We start from the raw sequence: 26,328 nt of genomic DNA on the forward strand, positions 1-26,328 counted from the left end.
CAACAAGCAAAGGTATACAAATGAGTTATTTGGGTAATCTCAAATGGATTAAACGTCATACGAAGCATATTCAAATGCATTTAATATTCTACTATCGTTTATATTTAAAATCTTCCGTGAAAGTGTTTGCTTGTTTTGACACATGACCAAACCCGTCCATCCACCCATTTTAAGAAACTCACATTCACCGTCCAGGGAAATCGGAAATGATTCACACGCTGAAATCCATCCAGCTCATATTCCATCACACCACAAGCGTTGTTTGATGCCATAAAACGCATTCCACTGCTACAATGTGACAAGAGTTGTCAACACATTCACAGAGACAATAATATGTTTTATAGCATATATTTACATAACTTATTAGTTACCTCAAGTTACTGTATATCTCAATTGCATTTGTTATGCCATTAATGCCTTCATGACTTGTTCTTGTACAAAAGCTGACTCCCTTTTTATCCAATCTCTGCATCATTTAATAACACATGCAGATTACAACAGAGAAAATCAGACATAAAATAAAGAGATGTCATCATGTCAACTATATATGTATATGTCATAAATTTTAATATTGTTTGGATGTTTACATTGCCCCGCTATTTAGATATTTTGGATTTAGTTGATTAATCTCAAGATATTTCATGGCAGTTCAAGAGAGATAATCATTCGAGGCAAAGGCTATAAATAATCAGGTAGGCAATTCAAGATACAATCAAATTACCTTACAAACAAGCTCTCCACCAAAACCTCCTGCAACCAGAAAACCGTCATTGACTGCGAATGTGCTAATCAGAGTTCGCGTAAATCCCTCCGACAAACTTCCCTCATGTTTCTGTGGACCAAATTAAGTATCAATAAGATTTAAATTAACATAACAGAAAGGTTAGAATTTTATGATCAACATTATAGTACCTCAGTAGGCGCTACGCGCCCAAAGAAATTAACGGTTTCTGTTAACTTTTTTGTAATTGAAGACCAGTGCATAATCGAGTGGTTGGACATAAGATAAACATCGTGCTTTGAAGTGGCCCATGCCAGGTTCCTTAACTGTACACAATACGTAATGTGTAGAAAAACAACACACGATTTTTTTACGGATGATTAATAGAAACCACGTGATTAAGGAACAAAAGTATTGGTACAAACTTGAAAATGAAAGATTGTAGGCCTCACTGCTCTTAAGTTGTGAAAGAACTCATGTATCTACCACCCTTTGGCCTTTGTTTGTATCTCTGCAGACATAAAATGTTGTCATGATATCGAATGTGGAAAGAGTAATTTTTTTTATATATTTACAAGCAATTGTACTGTACTTTATCGACGGTATAATGAATGTTTTCAAAGTTTCTATAGTGTTTGAGCCTTTTTCGCCTTTCTTGTTCCCTTGTTACATTGAATCTATTCCAGGGAATGCCCTGAATATCTTTCCCACTTCTTGCTTGAGAAGAAGACGTATCCGTCACCTTTGTAAGATATTAAACATTAAAAACTTGATATGTATAGTAATCGTATAAAACTACATCTAACGTCAAATTACAGAATAATCTTACATTAAAAAGTACAATATTGGTAACTTAATAGTGGAAAAAAAACAAGTGAAATTAGACTGACCATATGAATAATATCATCAAAATTTTGATCTCCGTCAACATTTTCTTCATCCAAATCGTCTACAAAAACTGGCACGTTCCCGTCTTCCGCCATGTAATCTATTTAATCTATGCAAGTTGTAGACAGGCAAAAAAAAGGTTGCAATTAACTTCCTAATGAAAAATTCACCCAAAGGGACCAATGTTACAAGAAAAAAATTCACAAGTTTAACTTGGTAAATTGTTATAGACTCATCCATTTACAAGCTAGAAACAATATAAAACAAAAGCACATATAATGAAGCAAAAAAAAGCCCTAAATGACCAATTTTGAATATAAACAATTAAGACCAATTAACGTATAATAATGCGAAGTACTTCCTCAACTTAACGCCCTCTCAAGAAACCCAAATTGATCAATTAACATAACAGAAACATAAAAGAAAATACCCAATTGCTAAAATTTACAATCCATTACAAACCCAGAAAGGGGCAGCAAGTGAAATAAAAAATGTAACTAAAATGAAGATGTAAATTACTTTTTTAGAGCTGAAACTGAAGCAGCAGGTGATGCTGTGTAAGGCGCGCCTGATGTGAAGATGATCTTTTTCTTTCTGGTTTTCTGCAACAGATTTAGATGTATCAATCAGCTTAGTCTCTCTTCTAGTTGTGAAAAGGATCGATGAAAAGAAAAACCCCACAAGTGTCATATGATATATGCATTTCAAATGTAATATAACGTAATGCAATGTAATATGATATAATCTTCTGTTGTGTGAAAAGGATCGATAAAAAAGAAAAATCCCACAAGTGTCATATTGCATTTCAAAGGTTAATATAACATAATGCAATGTAATATGATATAATCTTCTAGTCGTGTGAAAAGGATCGATAAAAAGAAAAATCCCACAAGTGTCATATGATATATGCATTTCAAAGGTAATATAACGTAATGCAATGTAATATGATATAATATGATATTGTGTATTGTAATACGATGTTATATTGTTATGTAATGTATTAAAATATAATATTATTATTTTATTAATTGTATTTATTATTATTATTACCATTATTATTTATTTAGTTCTTATTTCTTAAGTTTCAAACCCACCTCTAGTGTTCAAGCCAACACCACTGTTTTCGGTAACTTTGTACAATCGACCACATCAAACGCTTCAACAGCTGCATTAAATTTATTTATTTTTGAATTAAGCTAATCAAATTTCTTCGTATTTGAACCCAAATTGTTGAAAACCAAGCTCGAAGTCAAACACGAAACCAACCGATATTGAACAACTCGTTTTCCTTTTCTTCTATTAACAAACCGAAAATACAACCACACTGGAACTCTTTACAAAGATTTATATTTTGAATCCGACTCTAAATCTAATTTCTAGTATTTATCAAACAAAAACTAATGAAATTGAAGAAACACTAAATGTCCCCGGCAGATTAAGGATAATCTTAGGGTTAAGTAGATGTTTCCCACGAGGGTTAGGTCCGGCAAAGATGGTTGTTCTTCTCGACCTGCGAAACAGACACCGTGAGCTCGTCACTGAGAAGGGGGGGGTTCCTCCTTGTGACCACCCTCCGGCGTGAGAATCAGACTAGATTGCTCTGAATATAAGTGTATATTGAGAGAAATAGCTAGAGAAGATAAGATGATGATACCGTTCCAAGGTGTTGGAGTATTTATAGCCGAAGGTAGGTTTCCAAGCAGGTACGGCCAGCTGTATATAATATCCCTTTTCCACCAACTACGGGCTACATACGTGCCACGATGGGAGTTGGTGGGTAGGCAGCGGCTGATAGTGACATTTTGTACTAGAGCGTGCTCCTCCTCGTACTATTGTCGGTGAGCTGTCACCCTGTGATTGGTTCATGGGCTGCTTTTGTCAGATCTTGTCTATTTTGTCCATACCTTGGCAGGTATAGTACAAAAGATCTTCCAGAAGCGTACGAACTGGCTCTTTTGGGCGGGAATATTCCCGCCTTGCTCATTCTTTCCTCAGGTGACATTGCTGAAGTATGAGTTAGTGCCTTAAGCGTGTAGCCTTACTGTTAGTGCGGGTAGCCTTCCTTCTTGGCTTGTACCCACAGCTGCGGGAACAGGTAGGGTACTGTACCAAGGGAGACTTTCCTGCGGGAACAGCTGGCTTACTGCGTGTAAGGTCTTCATCTCTGAGCATGGTGGGTCCTGCGGAACCAGCTGGTCTTTGCGCAGACGTACCTCTTCAAGGTGTGTCTTGCGGGTCCAACTGGGCTTTGCGGGGACCTACCTCTTCAAGTCCCCCCAGTCCATTGTTCTTCTCATTAATTGTTAATCAAGTGAGGTGAACTTTTGGACTTTAAGCAAGGGGTTTTAAAGAGGGGTTTTTGTTTTTTAAGGTTTTCCGTGGAGATTCTTCCCGCAGTTTTCCTAATGTCACTTGCAGAAATTCCCGACTTTTCTGCCTGATCTTTGGTTATGATGCGGGTAGGTGTTTAACCTCTTCGCAAGTCGGGAGCGTTGAGTTTCACTTGAATAGATTCTTCACGAGGTTTTGGTAGTTTTGGACATAGTGATCAGTTATGTTAAACCACCAATTCCACCTTGAAGCTTCAAACAATCTAGTTCTCAACGTTCCCGCCATGCGGAGGTGTTATTTCTCTTTCTGTAAGCATGGCCCATAAGATCCTTCTTGGGTTCAATTCCCTGCAAGTGTTGAGTATGTGAAGGGTTTCGCCTTGACACTGTACCCGCACTTGTCTTACGGTTCCTTGTTTTCCAAGGTATCTTGGCTTCAATTCCCTGCAAGTGCTAAGTATGTGAAGGGTTTCGCCTTGACACTGTACCCTCACTTGTCTTATGGTTTCTTGTTTTCCAAGGTAAGGGGGTATATTCCTTCTTATTTTTGAATCTTTTTGAATATTTCTGAAATTCGAAAAGTTGGTGAAAGGATAAGGACAGTCCAAACGGCTGAAGGGACGTTGGCGTCTTCTGACGGTTTCAGGATGTGCAGGAAGTTATGACGACGTGACAGCATGTGGTCAATCAGGACGCTTTTTTAGGCGCGTGGGCGCGAGTTTCTTGTCACGCGCCATCCTGACACCTGTTGTCAGCTTGCTTTATCCACACGTGTCGCCGTTTCATTGCACCCGCGCTCTCTCTCTCCTCCACATTAAATTCATCGCATTCATTGCTATGAGTATATAAGGGGGTAGAGGGTGCATCTCATCCCATACCTTCACTTCACTCTTCTTTCCCTTTTAAGCGATTTCCGGCGAATACTTATCTTTTCCGTCGAGCATTCTCCTGAAATCGCTCTTTATCTAAAAAATGTCGTCTTCTACTCATGATCCCGAGGTAAACGTCGAGGAGTCCGATGTATACCTCGAGAACCCGACGTCCACGTCTGATAAGGACGATAAGAGTACTGCTGGCGAGTGCCAGTGTACTCTTTCTGTCGATTTATACCACTATATCGTCAAGAAGTTCATGCTCGAGCCTTATGAGCCTGAGTTTCCGGAGCCCCACCAGACGGTGTATGATGCCCCTAAGGGCAAGATAGGGGTTTACGCCTCGTTCTTCATATTCCCATTAACGAAGTTCGTATACCGTGTTTTGGAGAAACACGGAGTACACTTGACGGAGGTGCACCTGATGGCGATTGCTAAGGTTCGTCATTTTGAATGGGTGTGCCGCATTCTGGACATCGAGCCCCGCGTTGACCGCCTGATGACCTTCTACTCCTGGAGGTGCATCCAGGGTTGGTATACCCTGGTTACTCGGATCAAGGGGTTGAAGATTTGCGCTACCGAGCGTAGTCTTCGTTCTTGGAAGCGGGAGTTTTTCTTCATCTCCGCTCACGTCGTCCCCATCGCGATGACGTTCAAGAACGGGAGGGCGCTCCCTAACCTTCACGCCTCCAATTACCAGGAGGCGGAGTGGTTCTCCAAGATCTCCCAGATCCAGACTCCGGTTTATCGCTTCGCGGAGTCTGGGATGGTTATGCTCGGGATGAGCCGCGTGTGGAAGGATGCTGGGTCTGGGACGCCACAAATACCCATCGTCCTTGAATACGGTTTGAGCTCTATTCCTTACGGTATGCTCCATTTTTTGTGTTGGTTTAGGGTTTTTCTTCTAACATTATCTTTTTTATTTCAGAGGGGAACGACCTACAATCGCTCTTGCATCCGCGAGAGACTGGTGGTCCCGCACGGTTGGGTACTCGTGATCTTGACGAGAACGAGTTGCCTATCTTGGAGAAAACTGCGGATAGGTTCGTAGAAGTCTATCCGGCAGGTCATGAGATCCTAAGCGCCACTCGGCCAGGTAATAAGTTCTTCAATCCTCGTCCTCTTCATGCTCAAACTTCTGCTGGAATTCCTCTGATTTTGTCATCTTCTGATGAGGAATCCGCAGATTGGCCCTTCTTTGTGAGGAAGAAGAAGGCTGCTGGCGGGAAGGGCAAAGCGAAGGTTGCTTCCGTCGTCGACCTGGGGAATCAGTCTGATTCCGAGACTGAGAGTGAGGAGGCGGCGGGGAACCTTGGTGGTGGTGGCGAGACCCTTGTCTCAGAGGTTGAGACAACTGTCGCTTTCGAGCCACCAGACGTTGTGACGGAGACTGGCGTGAAGAGGCCAGTCCCATCGGGTCTATCTCCACCTGTTAGGTCTTTCAGGATCAAGAAAGCCAGTAAGTATATTTTTTGTTCATCTTTTCCGCATTTCCTTCCGCCTTTGTTTTAATATCTTCTCTTCATGCAGGAGTGGACTTATCCACTTTTGAGAGCGGTGCGGAAGGGAGCAGTTCAGGACCCACGACGGTAGGTTTGGTCAACCTATCCGAGGCGATGACCCAGGCGGCTGCGCCTGTTTCCGGTGCTGGTTCAGTTGCTCATACTGTTGAAGCAACTGTTCCAGTTATGACGTCATCTCCGCCGGCCGTCAGTGCCATCTTTACCACATCCTTCACTGGGCCGGCGGTGACTTTTTCTGCGAGCTCCTCCGCAGCGGCGACCACGGTTGTGAGTTCATCTCCAATGAGTTTACCTCCGATGGTCTCTACCACGGTGGCTTCTACCATGCCCCCTCCGGTGTCAGCGACTATCTCTTCCATGGCCGGTTCTTCAGGTATGTTTGGGGTTGGGACCTCTAGACTTACCTCTGTTGAGGGGGTCCAATCTTTGCCTCCTTCCCATCTCCTTGACCTCTTGGATGGATATCCTCTAGGTTCGGGTGATGTGTTTGGCGGCTACCGGCCTGTTACCGACCCTACAGGTGCGTGGGGTTATTTTGGCCTATTATCCATTTTTATCAATTTTTTCCTAACTGTTTTTTGTTTTTGCAGTTTCGGATTCCAATGAGGTGTATGCTCCACGGTGGAATATCCGCCGGGGAACGACCCTCCGGACGGCTGCTGACTGCGTCGACTGGGCGCGCCATGCCGCCCCAAGCGGTGCGTTGGGGGAGGCAATGGCTAGCTACCAAGAGGGCAGGTTGTCCAATGAGCTCAGAATCCTCCTTGCCCGGATGCAGCCGTGCGTCGAGTTACTTTGTCGTGAAAACGACAAGTTAAAGACTGCGCGTAGCCTGGAAGTGGCTCAGGCGCGAGCATTGCGGGAGGAGAACAAGAGGCTTGCTGCCACCGCTGCGGAGAAGGAGAAGGCCTTCAAGGACCTTGAGGTCGAGATTCAGGCCAGGCATGAGGCCCGTTCCAAGGCTACCCAAGCTGTTAACGAACAGCTTAGATTGGCCAAGGAAACTGCGCGTAATGCGACCGAGAGGGCCACCAAAGCTGAAGCCGTTGCTGAGCCTCTGCACACTGAGAACGAAGAGCTCAAAGCCAAACTAGAGAAGCTTCAGCAGGCTCATGATGCTTTGACTTTAGAAGATGCTAAGAAGCTCCAAGAGCTCCTGGATCAGAAGGGTATGCTTGATCGCACTGAGCGCAAGCTTAAGGGCGTTGAAGAGGCTGCTGCTAAGGATGTGTTGCTTGCCAACCTCAACAAGAATGAAGCCGAACGCGCCCGCGATCAAGCTCAAGCTACCCTTCAAGAGGCTCTGACAAATATGGAGCGGCTTCTGCGAGAAGCGTTGCCTCAGGTATGCATAGCTCCATAATTTTTTTTTTTTTGGCTTTACGCTTTTCTTTATACTTAGAAAAGTTTTTTTTATATATATATTTATTATTTTTTTTTTGTAGGTTGTGCATCGGATTTTCGCGAACACATCGATGCCATGAGTGCAGCCCTCAACGCTTCTCATGAGGATGGGGAGAAAGCTGGTTTCTTGCTTGGTCTAGGATTTGCTGAGAAGGGCATTCCGCCTTCCAACTTTCCTCTACACGATGTGGACACTGAAGCTGCCTACGACCAAGCTGTAAACCAGTATGCTGCCTTCCCGCATCCGGTTGTGGAGAAGGTGAACGAAATTGCTGCTGCTGATGACGGGCTAGCTATTCTCAAAGCTTTCCTCGAACAGTCGCAGCCAACTGATGGTGCGGGTTCAAGTGGGTTTGGAGGGAGTGGTCCCGAAGCTTGAATCTTGAGATTCCTTCCAACCGTTAGGATAGATTTGTATTTTGTAGGCGGGTAGATACCTAGCCATTTTTGTAATGTTTGAACTCTTATTGTGAATATAAATATTTTGTTAACGCCTTGCCTTGTAAACATTATATGATTTGCTCATGCATATTTTAGTTTAACTTAGCAATTTTCTAAGTGTTTTGAATAAGTTAACCTTTCGGCGCGTATCGGATAATAGGTTAATGTTTTGTTTCCTCTATTATGATTGTGCGGATAGAACCGCCACTTTCACTTAGTAGGATGACCAAACTTTACCTATATCTGACCTGCGTGAAGGTTTTCCTCATCATCCCCTTAGAAATATTTATTGTTTTTGTGTTTATGCGGGTTGTACCGCTTTCCACACGCAACGACTTACTTCCTCCCACATTTATGCGGTGAACACCGGCATATCAGTGTGGTCAGTTCATAAGTATAAAGATAAGGCTATCAACACAATGTGAAAGGAGAATCATTTCCATTAGAAGTGGCTCTAGGCCTTTTCTTTACAAGTTTGGAATTGATCTACATGTAGCATTTGCGTAATTGAGCTCCATTCCATGTTCTTGGGATGGGGGTACCATCAATCCTTTCGAGCCAGTATGCGCCCTTTTCCAAAACTTCTTTAATGATGTATGGCCCTTCCCAGACCGGGGCCAACTTTCCTGGGCGCTCTTGGTTCAAAGCCTCGTTGTTACGCAGTATGTAGTCTCCGACATTGAAGTTGCAGAGTTTTACCCGCGTGTTGTAGTACTTTTGCATTTGTCGCTTGTAGTTCTCTTCACGCGATGCGGCTAAGTCTCTGCGTTCTTCGGTTAGCATAAGGTCTAACCGTCTTTCCGCATCATTGTCTTCTAGTTGAGTTATGACTCTTGGTGAGGGTAGGCCAATTTCGACCAGGTCCATGGCTTCAGTGCTATAGGTGAGGCTGAACGGGGTTTCGCCCGTGCTTGCCTTTTTCAGCGTTCTGTTCGCCCAAATGACATGTGGAACTTCGTCCACCCAGCCGGATCTATGCTCTAAGAGTCTTTTCTTTATGCCGTCGACGATGCTCTTGTTTGCTCTTTCCACCTCACCATTACCCTGCGGGTGTGCCACTGAGGTAAAGGTGTGGGTGATTTGAAGTTCTTTCAGCCACTTTTGTAGCTTCTGGTCAGCAAAGTTGGTGCCGTAATCGCTCACCAAATTCTGTGGAAGTCCAAAACGTCAAATAATAAATTCCCAAATAAATTTTTTGATATGTTTTGCGGTTGTTTGGGCTAAGGGTTTTGCTTCTATCCACTTAGTGAAGTAGTCGATGGCTACCACTAGGAACTGAACGTTCCCTGCTGCTGTGGGAAATGGGTCTGTCACATCGATGGCCCACTTCTGAAATGGCCATGAAGAAGTGACTGGAACAAGTTCGTTATTCGGGCGATGCGTGTTGGGTGCGTAGAGCTGGCAGGACCTACATTTTCTGATGTAGGCCAGCGCATCCGTATGCATCCCCGGCCAAAAGTATCCCGCGTTGTTTAGCTTAGCTACAACTGCGCGTGGACCTGCGTGTACTCCACAGATGCCTTCGTGTACTTCCCTTAGGAGGTAATCGGCATCTTGGTCGTCAACGCATCTGAGGAGTGGGCCAAGAAAGTTACGCCTTTAAAGTATGTCATCAACAAATTGATAGTTCAGTGATTTACAGCGTATCTTTCTTGCATGTGTCTTTGACTCTGGTAGTATACCCGCCGCAAGGTAATTTATGATTGGTGTCATCCATGTTTTCGTGCCGGTTTGAATGACACAAATTTCCTTGTGCGGGACTGATGGTGCTCCAAGGAGTTCAACGCGGATGTCCTTTCCCAAGTGGGTGAAGGCTAACGATGCAAGCTTGCTTAACGCATCCGCAGATTTGTTTTCGCTTCGCTTGATGTGCATAACTTTGCAATCATTGAAATCGCGCATAAGGATTTTTGCTTGTTCGAGGTACAAGGCCATTGTGTCGTTCACGGCCGTGTACGTCCCGTTTATTTGGTTGGCTACTAACATGGAATCCACGTGGGCTTCCAAGTTTTTCACCCCCATCTTACGCGCAATTCTTAATCCGGCCAAGAATGCTTCGTACTCCGCTTCGTTATTCGTACTTGGGAAATCCAGCCGAATAGCGTAAGTGTACTCTTGGCCTGCTGGGTTAGTTAGTTTCAACCCTGCGCCTGAACCCTCGTTGTTGGCCGCTCCATCAGTATAGAGTCGCCAGACATCATCAATGTCCTGTGCTGGAGAGGGTTGAGCCTCTTCCTGGCACTCTTTTTCCCGCGAAGCGGGGACTTCTGCGATAAAGTCGGCCAAGACCTGGCCTTTTATGGCTGGTCTTGGCTTGTACTTTATCGCGTATTCTCCCAATTCAATTGCCCATTTGGCTAGGCGCCCTAACAACTCGGGTTTGCCTAGAACGTTTGCAAGTTTGAAGTTGGTGAGAATGGTGATTGCATGGCCTTGGAAATATCGTCTTAGCCTGCGTGAAGCCTGTACAAGCGCTAAGACTAATTTTTCCAGGGTAGAGTACCGGGTTTCTACGTCTGTTAAAACGCGGCTAAAGTAGTAGATGGGCGGTTGCTCTGTCTGTGGCGGAGAGGTAGAGAATTAATTCCTCCCCCACTTCTGGTGCTGTGAGTGTTGGGAGTTCGATCAAGCGTGACCGAATCTCTTGAAAAGCTGCTTCCGCTTCTGGTGTCCAGCGGAAGTGCGTTTTCTTCAAGCAATTTCTCAATGTTGACACGAATGGGAACGATCTATCCGCGTGGTTTGACAAAAAGCGGTTAAGTGCGACTAGTCGTCCATTCAGTGTCTGAGCCTGTTTGATGGTAGTAGGTGATTCCATTCTCATAATGGCTTCGACCTTTTCAGGGTTCGCTCTGAAGCTATCTTTGGTGACGATGACTCCTAAGAACTTCCCTTCTTCCATCCCAAAGGAACACTTGCTCGGGTTGAGCTTCATGTTTATCCGTCTGAGCGTGTTGAAAGTTTCTTCGATGTCTTTCAACATCGCTTCTGGCTCAAGGCTTTTGATGACCTTCTAAGGTCATCCATGTAAACTTCCAAGTTCCTCCCGATTTGGGCATGGAACTCTTTGTCCATCAGGCGTTGGTATGTGGACCCGGCATTCTTAAGTCCGAATGGCATCATTTGATAACAAAATGTGCAATCGAGCGTCCGAAATGCGGTTTTGTCCTAATCGTCAACGGCCATGTGGATTTGATGGTATCCCTTATACGCATCAAGGAAGCATTTAAGGCGAAACGGTGCTAACGAATCTACCTTAAGGTCAATTTCGGGTAACGGGTAACAATCCTTGGGGCATGCTTTGTTTAGGTCTTTGAAGTCTATGCACATGCGCCATTGTTTGTTGGATTTCGGTACCATGACAGGATTTGCAACCCATGTTTGATATTTTCTAACGCTTACGATGCCTGCGTTAAGGAGTTTGTTGGTGCATAATGTCATTAGTTCATAGTCTAGTGTCTGTAATCCAGTCTGTAATGTTAATTGTGTTTTGTTTATGTTTAAGCGAAGTTACTGACAAGTTCGCTTATCAGGCGAACTTGTTAGTCAAGCGAAGTTAGCAACAACTTCGCCTGAACATATCAGGCGAAGTTGTCGTGTATTTATACACTAGGTTACGGCTTGTTTAGAGTTGGAGAAGAAAATCGTATACGCGTGTGTGAGTCGAGAGAAGTGAGAACCAGAGAGTATTGAGTCTGTATTCAGTGATTATATCACGTGTTTCGGCTACAACTGCGCGTGGACCTGCGTGTACTCAACGATGAAAACCATCTTAAGTTATTTACCTGCCTACAACCTGTTTCTTTATGTCATAATACCGCTAAACACGGATCTATGTGACAGTCACGTAGTTAGTATGATTCCTGTTCGGATCTTTTCTAAAACATAGTAGTCCCTGTCGAGACTGAAATTTGATCCCTTGTACTTTAATTTTTAAAAGTTTTTCGTACTTAGGTAGTTTATGATTTTATAACTGGTTACTTGGACTTGATCGTGTCATTTAATTCTTAAAGAGAAGTTTTTAAAACTTATTTGCAAAATGTTCAAACTATCGGGGTTTATTTTGTAAAATCGGCGAACTTGTGAATAACTTCGCCCTAGGCGAAGTTATCCACAACTTCGCCTGGTTACATTTGAGCTTATGCTCCGCCTTACTTCGGGGTACACCAGTCATGTCAGCTGGTGTCCACGCGAAGATGTCAGCATTTTTTTGCAATAAGCGTTTGAGTAAGGTGCGTGTGGGATTAGTGATTGTTGGGCCAATGGTGACGGCCTGGTCAGGGTATTTGCCATTGAAGGCCCATTCTTCTGGCTCGGTAATGGTCGGTTTAGCCATCTTTGATTTTTGGGTTTAGATGAGACAGATGCGATGCATACCTGGGGAATACCCGTGATCATCGCGACACCCTCAGCTGTTGGCCATCCCATCATGCCATGGACCGAAGACACCACGGCATTAAATCTTGCCATCCCATCTCTCCCGAAGAGAATGTCGTATGTGTGGTGTGGCTTCCTCATTACGACGAAGTCCACGTCTTCTGTGCGGGAGTATTTCCCGTCCGTGAGAGTGACGGGGAAAGATAGGATACCCAAGGGGGTGTTTGTGCTGCCGTCAAACCCTTCCATCGAGGCGTAAACCGTTTCTAGGCGTTCTTTATCTTTGTCGTCTAGCTTGTCGAAGAACTGCCTATACATGACCGTTGACGAAGTGCCGTTATCAGCAAGAGTGCGGGAGGTGATGTAGTGCCCCAGCTGGCTTTTAATGACTATGGGGCCTTCTTTGTTGGCCCCCCCGGCACACGCGGGAAGCGCACTTCAGCTTCCTTCCACGCACTCGGCTCTGTTGTTCGTCGTTTTCTTCCTCTGACGCTGCCATGAACCATGTGAATGATGATGTCGACGAGCTTTCGTCCGTTGCCCTTGTACCGATTGTCGTTCCTCCCTCTGTTTTTGATCGACGCCACGAGGTGTGTAAGTTTTCCATCTTTGACAAATGTTTCGACAATATCCTTCAAAGATGTACATTCCTCTGTGGTGTGGCCTTTGGTCCCGTGGAAGTCACAGGATTTGCTCTGATCAGCGTTATAACGTTGTCGGATTATTGGAGCCTTTGGCCATGGGAGTTTCTCGGTGGCAAATATCTCGGTGACGCTTTTGGTGAGTGGCGTCCATCTGGGATTCCTGTTTGATGAGTGCGTGTTGTCCCTTCCGCCTAAGAGAGGGCGAGATTTGGATGAGGTGTCAAAGTTTATCCTTGACTGCCAAATACCAAGCTTCCTCTTCTTATTTTGTCGGCGGTACGGACGTTATTTTCTCTTGTCCTCTGCGTGTAGAGGTTTGCGCTCTGGGGAAGATTTCTACCCAGTTGCTTCTTCGTCTCGGCAAAGCGTTTAGCTGCCGTCATGATGGCATCCCACGTGGATGGCATGCCATCTATACCCGTCAACGTGCGGATAAGCTCTGGGTACTCAGCGCCCTGGATGAAAGCGGCGCGAACAAGATCTTCACTGATGGTGCCCAGACTTAGCTTCTTTGAGTTGAAGCGAGTGATGAAGTCTAGCAAAGATTCGTCTTCCTCTCTGACGCAGTTGAGGATCGTCCACTGCTCTTCAGTATATTTTCTTTGTTGACTGAAGTGTTGGCTGAACTTGTGCTGGAAGTCTGCCCAATCATAGATGTGGTGGACCGGTAGACGATCAAACCACGCTCTGGCTGCCCCGACGAGCGTCATCTGAAACATGTAGCACCATGTGGGTTCCGTCCAATTGCTGACGGTTGCCCCCGCTATAAATCTGTTCAAGTGATCGTCCGGGTCAGATACGCCGTCGTAAGTGCCTATGTTGGACATCTGTTTGGCACTCTTTGGAGCGATTGCTTCCGCAATGTCTCTTGCAAACTTGGACGTTCCCGCATTTGCAACAGTCGGTCTGAAAGTTTTGGAGAAGTCACGTGGGTTTCCCCCCGTGCTCTTTGGCTTGAAAGTTTCTCCAAAACTTCTTTTCTAGCGGAAGTCTGCTTCTTTACGCTTCTCTTTCGCCTTATGACGAGGGTTTGCGTCACTGTCAGATTCTTCCCAATCGTCATCCGAATACTCGCAATCATTGCTCATGTTGAGCTGTTGTCTAGTGCTTCCGAATTTGTCGTTGGCCTGTTGGAGTGAACGTAAACGTTCATCCAACTCAGCTTGGAATTCTTTCTGACGTGCTTCCGCCCAAGCTTTAACTTGATCTAGTGTTTGGCGGGGAAGCCTCGTTTGTTGCTTCTCCACCTGGGTATCAATGAATCCCAGGGGAGGATTGTTTACTGTACTTGCCCCGGCTTGGGTAACTGGGGTAGTGTTTGTAAAAACCGTGTATTCACCGGTGTTCCCCCCAGTAGCTGGGGTTGTGGTTACCGGAGTTTCTTGGTCACTCGGTGGCCTTGGCATCGGAGTAACCTTAACCATCTTTCCAGAAGTTTGAAAAAACTGAGAAAAAGAATTAATTCTAGCTTAATGCACGGATGGCGCCAATGAAGAAACGCTAAATGTCCCCGGCAGATTAAGGATAATCTTAGGGTTAAGTAGATGTTTCCCACGAGGGTTAGGTCCGGCAAAGATGGTTGTTCTTCTCGACCTGCAAAACAGACACCGTGAGCTCGTCACTGAGAAGGGGGGGGGGGGGGTCCTCCTTGTGACCACCCTCCGGCGTGAGAATCAGACTAGATTGCTCTGAATATAAGTGTATATTGAGAGAAATAGCTAGAGAAGATAAGATGATGATACCGTTCCAAGGTGTTGGAGTATTTATAGCCGAAGGTAGATTTCCAAGCAGGTACGGCCAGATGTATATAATATTCCTTTTCCACCAACTACGGGCTATGTACGTGCCACGATGGGAGTTGGTGGGTAGGCAGCGGCTGATAATGACATTTTGTACTGGAGCGTGCTCCTCCTCGTACTATTGTCGGTGAGCTGTCACCCTGTGATTGGTTCATGGGCTGCTTTTGTCAGATCTTGTCTATTTTGTCCATACCTTGACAGGTATAGTACAAAAGATCTTCGAGAAGCGTACGGACTGGCTCTTTTGGGCGGGAATATTCCCGCCTTGCTCATTCTTTCCTCAGGTGACATTGCTGAAGTATGAGTTAGTGCCTTATGCGTGTAGCTTTACTGTTAGTGCGGGTAGCCTTCCTTCTTGGCTTGTACCCACAGCTGCGGGAACAGGTAGGGTACTGTACCAAGGGAGACTTTCCTGCGGGAACAGCTGGCTTACTGCGTGTAAGGTCTTCATCTCTGAGCATGGTGGGTCATGCGGAACCAGCTGGTCTTTGCGCAGACGTACCTCTTCAAGGTGTGTCTTGCGGGTCCAACTGGGCTTTGCGGGGACCTACCTCTTCAGAAATCTTCTAGCCTATCTCTATATTTACTTTTAATTTAACTCAACCGTCAACTTTAACTTTAACCTTTCAAATGTAAAATCAAGATTAAACTTCCAACAATCTCCTTCTTAATCTTGAATCTCGTATCACCTAGATCTTGATTCCAAGTAACAATCTTATCTATTCTAACTTTAATTCTTGGATAACTGAAATGTTACAAACCTACTAGAAAACTAACCAAATGTAACACTAGGTTTTCCATAACAAAATCCTTCAAAAGTGGCATACTTTCAGGGTAATTAAATGCAACTTAACTTAAGTTAAAAGGATTGGTTATCACTTATCACATTAGACTGGTCCATGATTGAACTCATACCCTCTAGTACAAGCTTGACAATGATTCCCATGCTCTCATTTCAATGGTTAATCCCCCTCTCCTATGTACACTAGCAAACTAGTGTAAAAGCATACTCGGATGCTAATTGGGCCATTTGTCCAGACGATCGCGGGTCCACATGGGGGTTCGCTGTCTATTTAGGTTCTAATATTGTCTCATGGAATGTTCACAAAAAACAAATGGGCTCTCGATCTTCCACGAAATCAAAGTACAAAGAACTTGCTAACAATGTTGTTGAACTAGCGTGGTTGGAGGCTCTCTTAAATGAACTCGGTATTATCAGCAAGTCCTCTCCTACACTTTGGGGTGATAACTTAGGTGCTACATACCTCTCTGCTAATCCCGTTTTTCATGCCCGGACAAAACATGTGAAAGTGGAATTTCACTTCGTTAGAGAAAAAGTTGCGAAAGGAAAACTTAATGTTCAAGTCATATCTACACATGATCAAATTGCGGATGTTTTCACATAACCACAACCATCAAAAACGTTTTTACATTTGGGTTCCAACTTGCAAGTCATTCACTACACTTAGCTTGGGGGGAAAGTTAGATAGTATATTAATATATGGGAAAATGACCAAAATGGCCCATTTGAAAAACCACATTCTTTAAGTAACCCCCCAATTCCACAAATACCCAAAATGACCCTTCCAAGAACGCTAGGATCGAGTGTTTAGTTCTGTCGTCCAACAGTTTATGGAACCAACGAGATTTTGGCACGTGTCCTCAAAACAATAAGATTTGCCATCCTACTAATCTATTCCGTCGGCCGACTTATCTATTCAGTCGGCCTTTTGTTTTAAAAGTAAATCATGTTCTGAAATACCCAACCAAAAAGATCAGCTGGCCGAGGGAATATATCAGTCGACCAACGACATAGATCAATCGATCGGCAGAATAGATCAGTAGGAAGGCGGATCTTGTTTGTTTTGAGGACACATGTCAAGATCTTGTTGGTTCCATAAACCTTCAGACGGCATAACTAAACGGTCAGTCCGACCATTCTTAGAATGGCCATTTGGGTATTTATAGAATTGAGGGGCTAGTTAAGGAATGTAATTGGTCAAATGAGCCATTTTGGTCTTTTTCATTATTAGATGGTAGTCAAAGTGTAATAACCATTCTACATATATATGATATATTGCAACACATATTCAGTCATATCAATAAACATTATTCCTATCGTTCAACTTGGATAAAGATTAAGCAAAAGAATCTAACACACGTTTAAGGGATGTATCAAATACAAAACTTCTTGTTTGGATTATTGACTAGTTTTACTAACAAGTGATTGCTTTTTAATTCCCTTAATAACCTAATTAGAATTTTATATAGCACGAGTTAAATCCATGACCTAAATCGTATGCATCAAAAATTGGGTGATTATATGCAAGCATCCATATGCTTTTCAATTTCAATCCATTATCCAACAATCGAACCAAGATACTCATACCTGCATCATTTGTAGATATGTAACGAGTGGGCATAAGTCCAGTCCCACACTCCAATGTAAAGCATTTTATTGTCGAGAGTAACAGAAACTCAGATATTTCACCAAACAAATCCATCTCTTGCCTTTTTTTTCCATGGTTCAAGTTTGCGCTATAGGCATGAACAAAATCTGCAGGTTTTGCAACAAAAGAAAACTGGTCTCCTAATGGAAACAAACTGCACTTTAAGAATAAGAACTGATATGGAAATCATTTTTATATATATACAAGCAACATGACCGTACCATATAGGGAGCATCACCTGATAAGGGAATGCTTTCATAGTTTTGTTCGACCCTTGTACGTCTATAACATTCCCATGTTATAGTAAACATTCTCAGGGCAAGGCCTAGTTCTTTCATGAGCACAGGACATACCTTTGTTTCCTCGTATCTGAAGTTGTGGAGCTACTTGGCCGAGTCCAACGGGTCATACATAGTAATGTTATGACTCCAAGATCTATCAATGTGGTTTTTTAAAAGACTTGGTATTGCAATTCAAAAGAAGTAGTGTCACAGCTTGTTGCCCGTTTGCCTTCTGCTTCAATGTAAACACTACTTATTAATGAGAGTTGTTTGTACCAAAAAAAAAAAAACTTTGTAATCTATTAAACATCAAAACTTGAATATCTAGCTTATAACAGTAGATCTAACATTAGATTATGGAACAAACTTAAACGAAACAAGCTCCCTATTGGTAACTTAATAGCAGAAAATTAAGAAAGTGAATATACTGACCATATCATGACCAACAAGATTTTGATCTCTACCACTCTTCTTCTTCATCCACATAGAGTATGTCCCCTTATTCTGCCGTGTAATCTATTTGATCAACTTCGTTATGCAGCATTGATAGATCAAGCATATGAGTTAACTCTAATTAACAATCTATGCAAGCGGCTTAATTATAGACAAAAGGAGAACAATGAATGAAAGTATTTCAGAAACTCAAACTCTAAAACGAATAAATAAAGAAACAAAAGGGAGTGTTTTAAAACGAACGCTTGGTGTGCATGTAAACTCAATAGCTACAATTAATTTCTTCCAATATACAATCGTATAATAGAAATTAAAGGCTGTTTAAAGGCCGTTCAAGACATCCTATGAACGGAACAAATAAGAAACCTAAATTATGAATTAACCAAACAATTAAGGGGAAATGAAACAGTACCTGGGAAGGTGTACATGTGTTTGGAGAGTTCTATCATGATTTAGCTTTTTTGAGAGTTATCATGTTTGGAGACCTTTCAGTTTTACTTTTTGATCATTCAAAAAATCTAACTTTTACAAACTCAAATATAATTTATTTAGGGGGTGTTTGGGATTGTTTATTTTCACCAATTTATAAATTTTGTGAGAAGTAATAAGGTGTTTGGGATTGCTTATGTTGTGAGAGGAAAAGTTCTATAAAATATATTTTTGTAACTTATTAACTTAATATAAAGTTATAAGGAAGTAAAAGTTATAATATATATTTTGTATATTATGTAGTGTATTAATAAAATGCGGGTTTTTATAATAGCGTTTGGATCAACCCCAATATCTGAGTTAGTCTTCCTGACTCGGGATGTCAACCGTCCATACTGATTGTGGCGCTCCAAGTATAACTCACTCTTAGACTACTCTTACTGGCAAACCCAACATGGGTTATTCCACTATTTGAATTTTAGAATTTTAAAATAAATAAAAATACAAGAATATAAAGCAAACAGTTTGATGCACCAAACTAGTTTGTAATCTTTGGATTTGTCACGTGCCACAACCTTAATGAACATGCTTATAGTTTCTTTTTATTTTTCCTTTCACGCCAATTAGTTTTAGTTCTAATCTTGATTTTTTTCTAATAACTTTTGATGATTAAGTTTTTAAAAAAAATCAAAAAACATAGTCTTGTTCAGCTTTCTTTTATGAACATGCCGATATAAATTTTATTAAAAACGGAGTTTGTTTAAAAATATACTTTTTAATATAAAATAAATAAATTAATCATTATCAAATTTTTTTATTTTTTTTTAATAATTTTAAATTAAATATATACACTCTTTATTTACATAAATAATTTTTTTTAATAACTGGTCACTTTAAATAAAATAAACAACAATTATAAATTTTATTTATTTAATAAAAAATAGTGAAAGTTGGGTTCCTAACTAGTGTGAAAAGTTTGGTTTGGTTGGGTTAGGTAGGTGGAAGAGAGATAATTAGTTTTTTTTTAATAAATGTTGGATTTGGTTGATTTGTGAATGGGGTGGTCTAAGAATATCATCAAGGAGTAAACCAACAAAACCCTATTAAGTCAGGTTTCAAACCTAAGACCTTAACATTGTGTTCCAGAGTCTCATTTAATGAGGGGAGGGGAGTGGAAGGAGGAGAAGATGTTAAAATATCATGTTCCAGAGTTTTTTTAAGGAGAGAATGGGAGGTGAGGGGAGGGAAAATACTAGAAAATTTAAACATATATTCATCCTCCCAAATTGGAGAGATTAGGAGAGAATTTTTTTAATTACTAAATTACCCTTAAAACTAATTTTATTTTAGTTTTACTTAAAGGGTATGATAGTAAAACTATAATTTTCTTTTTTTTCCTCTCAACTCGGGAACACATGAAATATGTAAATTCCTTGATTTTCCTTTCCTTCTCATTAAACTCGGGAACACAAAAAAAAGGATTTTCGTCTCCTTTCTTTTCTCTCCTAATTTCCTTCCCCTCCCCTCCCCTCGTTAAATGAGACTCTGGAACACAGCGTAAGAATTCCAAGCGTTAATCATTATATGAGTTTTTGATGCGGGTAAGCGGATATGGTATCATTTTGTTGAACATGGCCAGGATCAACTAAAACCATACAAGTACGCGGGTGAAAAGTTTTATAATTAGTCATCCAAGTATCCACCACAAATATTTCAAGTGGTGACACTTACGCCTTGTTCTTGAGTTTTTTAACCAAGGAAAGGAAAGGAGAGGGAAAGATAAGAAAGGGCAGGAAAGGGAAGGAAATTTTTTTTAGTTAGGTGTGTTCTTGAGTTGGAAGGAAATTAGAGAAAATGAAAGGATAACTATGTTAAAAAATAGTTATCCTTAGTAATTATCCCATTTTTTGGAGGATAACTTATTGGGAAAATACATTAATTTAATCCCTTCTAACTCCTCTGACTATTTTCCTTTCCATCCTAAAAAAAACTCAAGAACACCCATTTTTTAACTATCCTTAGTTTTCATTTCCTTTCCCTTCTTTAAAAAAACTCAAGAACAGGGCGTTAATGTAACTCTGGAAACTTGTTAGCTTAAAGCTTATCAAATGGCCAAAACACCTATGGCCATTGTCGATTGCCACCCCATACTAGTCACAACAATTCGCAACACCACCGCCATCGCTGCTGAAGAGTTTGAGCTCGACTCTTTTGAGTCTTTTTTATGACTTGTCTCGTGAGTAATGTGTCAAGCTTGAGCTCAGATCGTCTTGGCTTATTTATTTCGTAATAATTATATGATTATTTTAGTTGTATACATTTATGATTGTTTTAAGAAAATATTATACTTTTCATCATTTGCCTGTATATGAAACTACTTATTTCGTCTATAATCTTCATTAGTTATAGAATCATTCTCAAATGTGTAGTGTTGGTAAGATATTTTGATCTTTTGATAGATGGGAATTAAAAACCTACTCTTCTACTTTATGTCATGAATCTGATGCCTTATTCAACACATGCACACTCACTAATAGAAAATTAAGCATTTGTGACCAGCATTTGCTACCGAAAAAAAACGATAGCAATTTTTGCGACCGATTTAGCAAATTTGCTACCGACAAGCATAATTACTTGACACGGTAGCTAAGCGGTCGCAGTTTTTGCAACCGGTGGATAGACGGTCGGATTTTTTGCAACCGTTGGATAGGCGGTCGGAGTTTTTGCCGCCGGTAGGTGGTCGGAGTTTTTGCGACCGATAGGCGGTCGGAGTTCTTGCAACCGGTGGATAGACGGTCGGATTTTTTGCAACCGGTGGATAGGTGGTCGGGGTAGGCGGTCGGAGTTTTTGTGACCGATAGGCGGTCGGAGTTTTTGCAATCGCGGTCGGAGTTTTTGTCACCACGGTAGGCGGTCGGAGTTTTTGCGACCAAAAGGTGGTCGGAGTTTTTGCAACCGATAGTAGGCGGTCGGCGTTTTTGCGACCGGTGGATAAACGGTCGGAGTTTTTGCAATCGATGATAGGCGGTCAGAGTTTTTGCACCGGGACGATTTTAGCCGTGGCAAATAGTAGTTTTAATTTGCAACCAGTCTTAGAGTAACACCAGCTTATTATGTATGGATAATTAAATTTGATTAACCTATTTGTTCACTATTCACAATCGACGTATATATGAGCACGTGACCACACTTTTGAACTAACAGATTTTATTGATATTTGCGGTAAAGGGTCGATATTGCTAGTCGGTAAAACGGGGGAGCAACAATTATTGACCGACATTTATTATATTCCTAGTTTAGAAAGTAATATTATCAGTCTTGGGCAAGTAACAGAAAGTGGTTGTGATATTCGTATGAAAGATGATTACTTGTTGATGTATGATGATCAAGGAAAATTGTTGATGCGGGTTACTCGATCCAAGAATCGTCTTTATACGATTAAATTAAAGACGGGAAACCCGTGTGTTTACAAGCCCCGATTGATAACGAGAATTGGCTTTGGCACGCGAGACTAGGACACCTAAATTTCGAGTCTATGAAACAAATGGTGAAAAATAATATGGTCGCTGAAATGCCAAAAGTTGATCAAGAAAATCAAATTTGTGACTCGTGCTTAGTCGGGAAGCAAACGAGAAAACCGTTTCCAAAGTCGGCGACTTTCAAAGCAACCCGAGCCTTGGAACTAATCCATGGAGATTTATGCGGGCCCATTACTCCTAGTACCATAGCCGGAAATAGGTACGTGTTCGTCTTGATAGATGATTTTTCACGTTTCATGTGGACCTTTTTGTTGAAGGAAAAAAGTGAAGCGTTCGACACCTTCAAGCGATTTAAAGTCATGGTGAAAGCGGAAAATAGTGAGAAAATCATAACGTTTCGAACCGATCGAGGGGGAGAATTTACTTCTCGAGATTTCAATCGGTTCTCTGAAAACGAGGATTTTATTCGGCATTTAACCACTCCATATACACCTCAACAAAACGGTGGTGTCGAGAGGCGGAACCGCACAATATTGGATATGAATCGGAGCATATTAAAAGCGAGATTGGATCCGAGTATAACTGCTTCTAAATTTGAAGACGAAGAAGATTTTGATGCTACAAGATATCGAAAGATTGTCGGGTGTCTCCGGTACCTTTTACAAACTCGTCCCGACTTGGCGTATTCGGTCGGAGTCGTAAGTCGGTACATGCAAATCCCAAAGCAATCTCATGCAACTCTTTTAAAGCAAATTCTTCGTTATATTCAAGGTACTCTCGGTTTTGGTATTTCTTACACTCGTGGGAAAAACGTGTTACGTGGTTATAGTGATAGTAGCCATAACATTGACCAAGACGATGGCAGAAGCACTACGGGGCACGTATTTTATCTTGGGTCTTCACCAATTACTTGGTGTTCTCAGAAACAATGTTCAGTTGCACTCTCATCGTGTGAAGCAGAGTACATGGCGGCAAGCGCAGCCGCGCGTCAGGTGCTTTGGCTAAGAGACTTGATAAGTGAGTTATTCGACAAGGAAATTCAAGCACTGGTGTTACGTATCGATAATACATCAGCAATAACACTCGTGAAGAATCCTGTTTTCCATGGAAGGACCAAACACATTAAATCTCGGTTTCACTACATTTGAGAATGTGTTGATCGTGAATAAGTAAGCGTCGAGCATGTTAGTGGTGTTAAGCAATGTGCCGATATCTTGACGAAGGCTCTTGGGAGAATCAAATTCAAGGAGATGCGGGAATTACTTGGAGTTGAAGACTTGTCGGTTTCGAGTTCGAAATTCCGGGGGTGATTGTTGGGAATTTCGGTTCAAGGCGTTACTTGGCGTGCAAGGCTAAGTAACAACATTAAGGAGTGGATAATTATAGACAATTAAATGTGCTTAGATTTAATTGTTAGTATAATTATTATGTCATATTATTTAGCAATCTTAGTTGTAGTCTAAACGTGATACGTTAGATTATAAATACCCGTGCTTTGCGGTCTAGAGATTGTAATTGGGTAATTAAGTTTTGTGAAATTTCTCAATAATATAACATAGGTGTATGGGTGCTTAGCCAAATTAACGTGTGTGGGTTTTAAGTTCGTGTTCGATCCCCGATACCAATTCCATTAGATTTCACAAACACCGCGCCATCTATCCATCGCTCCAGTTTCCGGCGACTTTCATCTTCTCCGACTAACACTGGCAAATCTCCGGCGGCGGCACATTCTTCTCAATTTAAGTTATGTAAATCCGTACACAGTGGATGATACACGGAATCGAGGTATGTTAACTTCTAAACCTAATTAGCAATTGAGATTCGTTCACGTTGATTTCATGTGTTTTGAGAACTCTAAATTAGGGCTCAAATCCTATGTATCATCCACTGTGTACGGATTTCTTATCGAAACAACTTAAAACAAGTCTGAAACTAAATTAGGGCTCATATGCCGTTTTTAGATGCTAATTATTTAACTAGCAATCGAGATTTATTCATGTTGATTTGTTATGTGTTTTCACTACTTGTTTATCATCCACTGTGTTATTTCGTGATTTGAAAATGAACGCATTATACATGCACACCATGTGTTTGATAAAAATCCTGTGTGAGTTTTTGCCTCCCCTTTGATTCGCTCTTCATTTGTAACTTTTATGGATTTTATCTACTGGTTATAGAGATCATTAAGTAGATTCAAAAAGTTAAATCACTTGTGTATTCATTAACATATGAATGCTTATGTAAAGTTAGTAAAGTGCATGTAAACTATAAAATTAGAAATAGCATAATACTTGTAGTTTGGATCTGCAGATAGTTATTGATTTCGATGAAAATCTGGTTTGTTAATAATGTTCCCAAACAGGCTACCAGGCTGGATTAACATGATTTGAAGGTTTGCTTGCCACTATGCTCTTTTCTTGCATATCTGCTATTTATCTTCATTAACTTTTAATTTTCTGTTATTGTTGATCAAAACGAACAGTCGAACATAAATAAGCACACTTAAATGGACACAAACAAGCATATAAAACATTAAGTATATGGACCATCCAACATTTCATCCAAAAATGAACATAAACGAGTGAACAAAAGATGTGTTAATGTCGGTTCTTTTAATCAAATGAACTCAAACTTTTTGTTCTCTATTAGGGTATCGCATATGGTGTCAGAACCGAGAATATGCTTCAGAGGGAGACGGAAATGTAATTTCTTTTGTTCATCTAAATTTTTTAGAGAGGCGGAGTATGACTAAAATAAAATGAGGAAGGTCATCGGCAGCATCCGGCATCAACTGCAGCTTTAAACGAATGTTTAGATCCTGTGCAGGTAATTAATTTCTATTGGATTCCAATGTTTGTAAACAGAGGCACTAAATTTTGTCACTAATGTGGTTTCACATTTACTTCTTTTAATTTGTAGATTTAGTAATCAAACGACATCCACCCGGATTATTGGATTGCACTTAAAGCATATGTGGTTGGATGCATGGGATAGTTGGAAAGACGTGTCTTATGAGCACCGGATGAGATTGCTTGAGCGTTTTAAGGTGTGTTTACATAGACATAATCAGTTTTAAAATAGTGCAAAATAAAATGTGATTTCACATTTATTGCTATTAATTTATTACCATTAAACTTATTGGACCATTTTGTATATTTATTAAAAGTTTTTTTTTCTTAGTGTTATTTTCAATGGGAGGAGAATGGAATACCGAAATTTTGAGGTATTGGGAGAAGATCCAAATCATGTATGCAAAAGATCACTAGATTTTAAAAGTATAATGAGTATATAATGCATAAGATTATAGTAACATATTAGAATTTATGTATGTCTACAGTTACCAGTTGACTTTTGCTTCCTTTGTCTAATGTACCAAAAAGCCCTTTGGCAATACTTAATGTGTTTAAAGATTTGATTACTTGGTGCATTATAAATCAGTCTTATAGAAGCTTTTGGCTTAATGGTCATAATATATATTACTATATTAGTATTCATTAGCTCTGTTAATTGTTTTGTCTTTGACTTAATGGTTCTGGTAATAAAGATGTAATATACTTGAATACTTATTCTTCTTAAACAAAAAGTTATGGTTCCTTATGAGAGATACAACCTTCATGCAAACTTACCAATATACCCTTGATCGAATCAGCCTATAGAGAGTCCGAAACAGGCTTCTTTAGGGGGGCCCAATATATTGGCCCGTTTGACTAATAGAGGCATTACAACATTGAATGAATCACAAGTTGCTTCTGTTAATGCTATTGAGGTTGCACCTTGCATCAAGTTCAAAAGGCTCGATAAAACTGCAAGGCACATAATGCAGGCATGCCTATACTTGCGCATTCCTAAATATTTTTTGTTGTTTTTTGTTTAAAAAGTGGAGGAAGTGTGCATGTGAAAGGAATTGTGATAGCTAGACGCAACGCAGGTCTAAATACGGCCATCAGATTAAGACGACTGGTTGCAGGGTCGGGGTTGAATCTCTATTACCTCTGTAAGATTTATACATCTTTTTGCATAAGTTCGATTTGCATCTTAAAGTTGTTGCAGTTAAATAGAAACCTGCTGCGTGCGCGGGTTCGAACCCGGTTTATTTTACATGACTTTATTTTTTAAGTTTTTTTTATTAATAGCTGCTGGATGGTGGTTGGCCATGTGTTTTGTAAACTGTTTCTTTTGTGTGACGCATGTTTTGAATTGTTGTGTTCATTTTTGGGTTAATTTCAAACCCGTTAGA

General features: G+C 41.2%; 1 pseudogene; it reads right to left on the minus strand.

The window, feature by feature from the left end:
* The window catches only part of LOC143537028 (uncharacterized protein C4G3.03-like), an 18,443-nt pseudogene extending 940 nt beyond the window's left edge, over positions 1-17,503 (minus strand).
* Positions 17,504-26,328: the final 8,825 nt, after the last annotated feature.

This window comes from Bidens hawaiensis, unplaced genomic scaffold (assembly GCF_021521415.1).
Source record: "Bidens hawaiensis isolate Kalapana, Puna unplaced genomic scaffold, B.hawaiensis_p1.1 tig00011076_1, whole genome shotgun sequence".
Classification (NCBI taxonomy): Eukaryota; Viridiplantae; Streptophyta; class Magnoliopsida; order Asterales; family Asteraceae; genus Bidens; species Bidens hawaiensis.